Source organism: Cervus elaphus, chromosome 2 (assembly GCF_910594005.1).
Source record: "Cervus elaphus chromosome 2, mCerEla1.1, whole genome shotgun sequence".
Taxonomy (NCBI): Eukaryota; Metazoa; Chordata; class Mammalia; order Artiodactyla; family Cervidae; genus Cervus; species Cervus elaphus.
Genome location: NC_057816.1, coordinates 10,077,575 through 10,084,865, shown reverse-complemented (window position 1 = coordinate 10,084,865; position 7,291 = coordinate 10,077,575). Strand labels below are relative to the sequence as shown.

The 7,291-nt window shown below is 40.9% G+C and overlaps 1 non-coding gene across 1 annotated transcript; it reads right to left on the bottom strand.

Moving 5' to 3' along the window:
- Window positions 1-6,039: 6,039 nt before the first annotated feature.
- Window positions 6,040-6,112, bottom strand: TRNAW-CCA. Its single transcript has one exon. It is a non-coding gene; the product is annotated as a tRNA-Trp (tRNA).
- Window positions 6,113-7,291: the final 1,179 nt, after the last annotated feature.

Below are 7,291 nucleotides of genomic sequence, written 5' to 3'. Positions count from 1 at the left end.
TTGCAAGGCAGATTCTTAATCACTGGACCACAGGGAGGTCCCTGCATTACATTTAAAATAGCTTTGTCCTCTCAAATCCCCTGAAAGAGACTTAGAGTCCCCTCAACCATGCCTGGAATTGCTGTAATATGTAAATATATGTATATATATAGTAATTTTTTTCCTCTGTATGCCAATGAAATGAAGGCCAGAGAGGAGTCCTGGCTCAAAAGGTTAAACATATATAGGGGATTCCAGAAATAACATCAAAAATTTGAATTAACAAGTGAATAGAGAAAACTTCTTAATTACATGAATAGATTAAAGTTATGGATAAATTCTGGTGAGCTTTCTTAGTAAAACTATAAGTAAGAAGAGGAACTAAAGAACCTCTTGATGAAGGTGAAGGTGAAGGAGGAGAGTGGAAAAGACGGCTTAAAACTAAACATTACAAAAAAAACCTCAGATCATGGCATTTGGCCCCATGACTTCATGGCAAATAGAAGGGGAAAATGTGTAAGCAATGACAGATTTTCTCTTCTTGGGCTCCAAAATCATTGTGGATGGTGACTGCAGCCATGAAATTAAAAGACGATTGCTTCTTGGCAGGAAAGCTATGACAAACCCAGACAGTGTGTTACAAGAAAAGACATTACTTTGCTGACAAAGGTCCGTATAACCAAGGCTATATATATGGTCTTTCCAGCAGTCATGTACTGTTGTGAGAGCTGGACCATAAAGAAGACAGAGCGCCAAAGAATTGATGCTTTCCAGCTGTGGTGCTGGAGAAGATTCTTGAGTCCTTGGGACAGCAAGGAGATCAAACCAGTCAATCCTAAAGGAAATCAACCCTGAATACTCACTGGAAATTCTGATGCTGAAGCTGAAGTTCCAATCCTTTGGCCACCTGATGCAAAGAGCCAACTCACTGGAAAAGACCTTGATGCTGGGAAAGATTGAAGGCAGAAGGAGAAGAGGGCGACGGAGAATGAGATGGTTGGATGGCATCACCAATGCAATGGACATGAGATTGGGCAAACTCCAGGAGATGGTGATAGACAGGGAAACCTGGCGTGCTGCAGTCCTTGGGGTCACAAAGAGTTGGACACGACTTGGCGACTGAACAGCAAACAAAGTAAGAAGGTAAGAAAATTTTAGAACCAATGTAATCAGTTTTCAAAGTCAACAGCGAACATGACTTTAAAATAATGAGTGCTAAAGACACTTCCATTAAAATCAGGGTAAAACAAAAATTACTGATATGTCCTTTAGTGGTCAACACTGATTTGTAAGTTCTAAGTGTCACACGAAAATGAGAAAAAGAGGTTGAAAACCCATCCTGTGCCCAGCAGCTGTACCGCAGATAAGTCCGTGCTGCCCAGATCTCCTAGCTGAAGTAGACTATGTGGTATATTAGAAGGCAACAAGAATACAGAAAGAAATAGAAGTGGAGTGTTGGAGTGGCTTAATTAGTGGTATAGTGTAAGTGCTTGACATTAAGCTTTGATTGCCAAGGCATCCATTTCAAAATCATCTGCTTATGTGCAGAATCAAAAAAAAAAAAATGATACAAATGAACTTATTTACAAAAGAGAAACAGACTCACAGACTTAGAGAATGAATTTATGGTTACCAGGGAGGAAGGGCAGGGGGAAGGGATAGATCGGCAGTTTGGGATTGACACACACATTGCTGTATTTAAAGCAGACAACCAACAAAGACCTGCTGTATAGATAGGGAACTCTGCTCACTACTCTGATCAATGCTCAATACTAAATGGGAAAAGGACTGGGAAAACAATAGACACGTGGATATGGATAACAGAATCACCTTGCTTTATACCTGAAACTGACACAACATACCAAAGATGAGATAAAAAATATTTATTTGCAGACAACATGATTCTTTTATCAAGAGACAAAAGACATACAGAGTACTACTAGAAATATTAAAGTAAAGAGATGAGCAGTGCTACAAGTGGCTGGATGCATGCTCAATAGAAAAATACGACAGCTTTTATAAGATGTATGACACACCCTTGAGAATTATACAGGAAAAAGATATCCCATTTACAAAAGTAACAAAACCATAAACTCCCGAAGAACAAATCCAGCAAGTGAGGTGCATATGTATCTTTGGAAACCAAAATATAAAAATGATCATCTTTCCAAAACTATCACGCAAATGTAAAGCGCTTGAAACCTGAACCCCACTGGAGTTTTATCAGGTACCAGATAAAAATTATTTTTGAATTCATATGGAAGAATACATGCCTGAAAATAACCAAGACTGGGAAAAACACTGAATGGTCACTTGCTGTGTCAGATTTTAAAACTTACTAAAATGTTCACCTTGATCCAAGTTAGTGTTGGCACAGAAATGACATCTATGCTGTGAAACAAAATAACTCAAAAATGGATCCATACACCTAGTTGTTGTTTAGTCACTAATTCACGTTCAGCTCTTTTTTTTCTGGGCTATAGCTACCCGACTCCTCTGTCCATGGGATTTTCCAAGCAAGACCCTGGAGTTGGTTGCCATTCCCTTCTCCAGGGGATCTTCCCAGCCCAGAGATAGAACATTAGTCTCCTGCACTGCAGACAGATTCTTTATCACTGAGCCACCAGGGAAGACCCATACACCTAGGAAGCTTAACATATAGCATAAACGATGTTATAATTCAGTAGTTTAAAGATTATTAATCTTTTGGTCACATGTTGCTGAAAACCATCTGGAAGAAAGAAAAGGAGACTTCTACCTTTTACTATATAAAAAAGTTTTAACTGAAAACAGACTTACAGATACTGAAAGCAAACTTATGGTTACTAAAAGGGAAAAGTTAGAGAAAGGGATAAATCAGGAGCTTGGGATGAACATATATACAGCACGATATAAAAGATAGATGACCAGCAAGGACCTACTGTATAGTACAGGGAATTCTACTCAACATTCTGTGATAACCTAGGTGAGAAAAGAATCTGAAAAAGAATGGATATATGTGTATGTATAACTGAATCACTTTGCAGTACACTTGAAACTAACATTGTAAATTAACTATACTCCTGGGGGCTCAGTGGTACAGAATCTGCCTGCAATGTGGGAGACTCAGGTTAAATTCCTGGGACAGGAAGGTCCCCTGGAGAAGGAAACGGCAACCCACTCCAGTATTCTTGCCTGGGAAATCCCATGGACAGAGGAGCCTTGTGAGCTACAGTTCATGGGGTCGTAAAAGAGTCCTACATGACTTAGTGACTAAAACAACAATATAAAATAAAAAAATTTAAAAATAGGCAGAAGAATTGAATAGACATTATTCTAAAGAGGAAAGGCAGATGGCCAACAGGCACATGAAAAGATGCTCCACATTGCTAATTATCAGGGAAATGTAAAGCAAAACCGTAAAGAGACGTCACCTCACACCTGTCGGAATGGCTATCATCAAAAAAAGCAAATGATAAATATTGGTGAAGATATGGAGAAAGCTTTATTGGTCAAAATCTGTGTGCTAAGTAATGCCGGGATCAGAAAAACTCCTGTAAGATCTTATGTCAGTTCAGTTCAGTCGCTCCGTCATGTCCTACTCTTTGTGACCCCATGGACGCAGCACTCCAGGCTTCCCTGTCCTTCACCATCTCCTGGAGCTTGCTCAAACTCACGTCCGTCGAGTTGGAGATGCCATCCAGCCATCTCATCCTCTGTCGTCCCCTTCTTCTCCTGCCTTCAGTCTCTCCCAGCATCGGGGTCTTTTCCAATGAGTCAGTTCTTCCCATCAGGTGGCCAAAGATCTTATGTATTAAGCTTTAAACTCCCAAAGCAGCAAATCTACAATGAAAGGGATTTGGGGAGGAAGATGCTAAGGCTCTGAGGACATAAATACTAGGTGGCAATGGGGGTTAATGAGGACCGAATCCACAAAGAGCAAAAGACTTACTGCCCACTCTGTTACCAATACTGTTCACAAAGAAAGGTCTTTATGGTGAGCAAAGTACAATGTTAAGCAAAGCAAATAGTCTCGGGGACCCTACAGTGACTGTGGGCTCAGCAGTTCCATGGTCCTGAGGTTATTTGGCCTCCTCCTCCATGTGCTTCTTCCAAAATTCATTGAAAAAAAAAAAAAAAACAACCAACTACATGCAACCTGTCATGAAGGCCATAGCAGTACTCCTTTCTTCTCAAGGGGAAAGATGGTGAAAATTTGCTATTTTCATCATCGTAAGTGGCACCCGTGTTTGCAGATGACTTGAACTCCCCTGTTTGGGTGGGACCTGCGGTGGAGTTGGTCTCCCCAGGGTTCTCCTGCACCTGTGGGGCTGACCTACAATGAGGGGCATGTACCTCAAGGACATACCAGCTCCCCTTACCGACAGTGGGAGGGGCAGGAAGAGTTGTTAGCGCCTGGCTCCATTCCTGCAAGGCAGCTTGCCTCTGGAATTGCTTCAGGTGACATCCATTCCCTAGGAAGAACAGACATATTTGAACGGAGCCTCTCCTTGGTCTGGCAGGCTTGATTCCTGCAGCAAAGGAGCTTAGGAGGGAAGGAGAGTCCTTGATACTCACATGTCTTCGAATGGTGGAAGAAATTCACTGGATTAGACCCTTGGAAATCTCATGGCCCTATGACGGTTCCATAGGTGCAATGTCCCAGAGCTCATTGGAATGCAACCTGGATATCTCTTGTGTCAATGAGAGGGCTTTCGACCACTTTAGGGTTCTTCCTTGTAATTTAGTTAGTCCTTGATTTGCCACTAGATTCACGGATAATCTTGCCAGAGTTCTGGGATTGAGATGGGATAGTGGTTATAAGGGCTTCTGTGGTGGCTCAACGGTGAGGAATCCACCTACAATGCAGGAGACATGGGTTCAACCCCTGAGTTGGGAAGAGTTCCTGGAGGAGGGCATGGCAACCCACTCTAGTATTCTTGCCTGGAGAATCCCATGGGCAGAGGAGCCTGGTGGGCTATAATCCATAGAGTCGCAAAGAGCTGGACATGACTGAAGCAGCTGAGCATGCACCCATGTGGTTATAAGCTGATTTGTAAGACTTTGCACATCGGTTGGAAAAGGTGTCTCCTAAGACAAGACCTTTGGTCTTAGTCTTTTTTTTGGAGCATAATTCCCTCAAAGAGACTCTATACTCAAACGAACGAAGTAACACATCAGCAAAGGGTGGATCTGGGTGAAGGAGTACAGGTATTCTAACGGAAATATCATTGCACCTTTTCTATAAGTTTGAAGTTGGTGTCAAATAAAAAGTTTAAAATGGTATTATTGAGGCAAAATATAAACATACTTCTGCCTTCAGGGGAAAGAAGGGTCAGGCCACCCAGGGAGAGTACGTGATATCACTGGGTTGTCGGATTATCTGCGGATGGGAGATGATGTACGAAGTCAATGTGCAGCTGGATGAAGGGTCCCCAAACGCTAGGCTGTGTCCGAAAAGGCACCTGAACTGGATCTCCAGCATTAGAAAATATACAAGTAGGATAATGCACCCAAAGAGAAACTGCTACAGAAAATTCCAGAACAAACCAAGTATCTCTACTTTTCCCTTCTTTTCCCCATGTACAACACCAAAAAGAAATTCAGACATTTGAGACCACTGATTTATGGCAACAGGTGGCAAACAGGTGACGGAAACAATTTCTGATGCCCAATGTCCTGTCCCATGTCACGTGCGTCTGTCTGCAGCTCATAGCCGTGGCCCGAACTCTGAGCGGCTCTAGGTGTAGGAGTGGGGCGGGCAGGTGGTCTGTGGGAGTAGTAGAGAGTGGCTGCATCACTCACCCGTTTCCCTGAGGAACCTCAGGGCGTAAATCTCATAGGCTCCACAATGCAGAAAAGCGAGGGAAGGAGAGATGGAATAAAAGGTCTTCAAGGCATTTGTAAGACAAGGTGCACTGTGATTTGGGGACCAGCAGAGATATTTACAGCTCTGGCGAAGACCAGACAGTTATTTCAATTGTTGATACTTTTAAAAAATATATATTTCTTTAATTATTTGACTGTTCCAGATCCTAGCTGCAGCATGTGGGACCTTTAGTTGCAGCAAGTGGGATCTAGTTCCCTGACCAGGGATCGAACCTAGGCCCCCTGCATTGGGAGCGTGGAGTCTTAACCACTGGACCACCAAGGAAGTCCCTGTTGATACTTTTTAAAAATATGATGTAAAATATAATTGATAAATATATCTCAATAAGCTAAATGAGACCTTTCTTACTTTATATATGCATGGATAATGCCACTTACTGCTAAAATGGAGCAATTTCATTCATGTGTCTCATTTTTACAGATATGAATTCTAAAAATATTTGTCACGTGACTTTGCAGATGTGATAGGAATGAGTGTATGGTAATGACATCATACTTGATTCTTTGAATTCCTCTGGGGAATTGACTAAAAACAACATAATGAATCGTCACTCAGGATTATTCTTAACGATTTATCAACCATGACTAAATTAGGTCCTCCTTTGATTTTATTCAAAGCAAGGAATCAGAAATCACTTTCTATGGAAAAAAATTTTAATTTAAATATTAATATTACTCTAAAATAATATTAGTATTGCTCTAAATTATACCATATTTTATATACTATATTAATTTATTATTAATGCAAAATATTAATAATACTCTAAATTATTTTTTTGGAGTCTAGAGATTGTTGCAGGGTCAGTTCTGTGTAAGATCTGATGGATGAACTGTACAGATTCTAATCATACAATTCACTAGTGTAAATGTGTCTGTGAGTGTCCTGATCCAGAAGTGAAGTCCTAAATGTTCCCATCACCTGTGTAGGTATTAATCTGCCTAGAGACTTAATCCTTAGAAGATCCCTGGGATTTCAACCTCAGCCAAAAGGACAGGGGCATGAGCCAAAATTGACAAAAACATCCTGCTGGCTACATGAGCCTAAAGTCTCTGTGTGTCTTGGAATAAATAATATCTATCCCCACACACCACCTTCCTATACCTTTAGTTCCAAGAGTTAGTATTAAGGATATTTAAACCACAAGAACTGTCACTTGGACATGACCATAAAACAAAGTGATCTCAACTGAGAAAAATCTCAGTGGAACCAGAGCCAAATTCAGAAGCACACTTTGTTAGCATTTCGGATGAATAAATATTCCTCATTGGCAGAGTCAAGTAGGCTCACCTTGATATTGGACTTAGGGAATGTGGTGATTTATTTTGTTTGACTTAATATTTGTAGTTTTTCTTTTTGTTACATAAGTTTAATGCCTGATATTTACTGCCAGACACTGTGCTATCCATTTTCCCTGGATTAATACCTAAGACATTATGAGGTAGG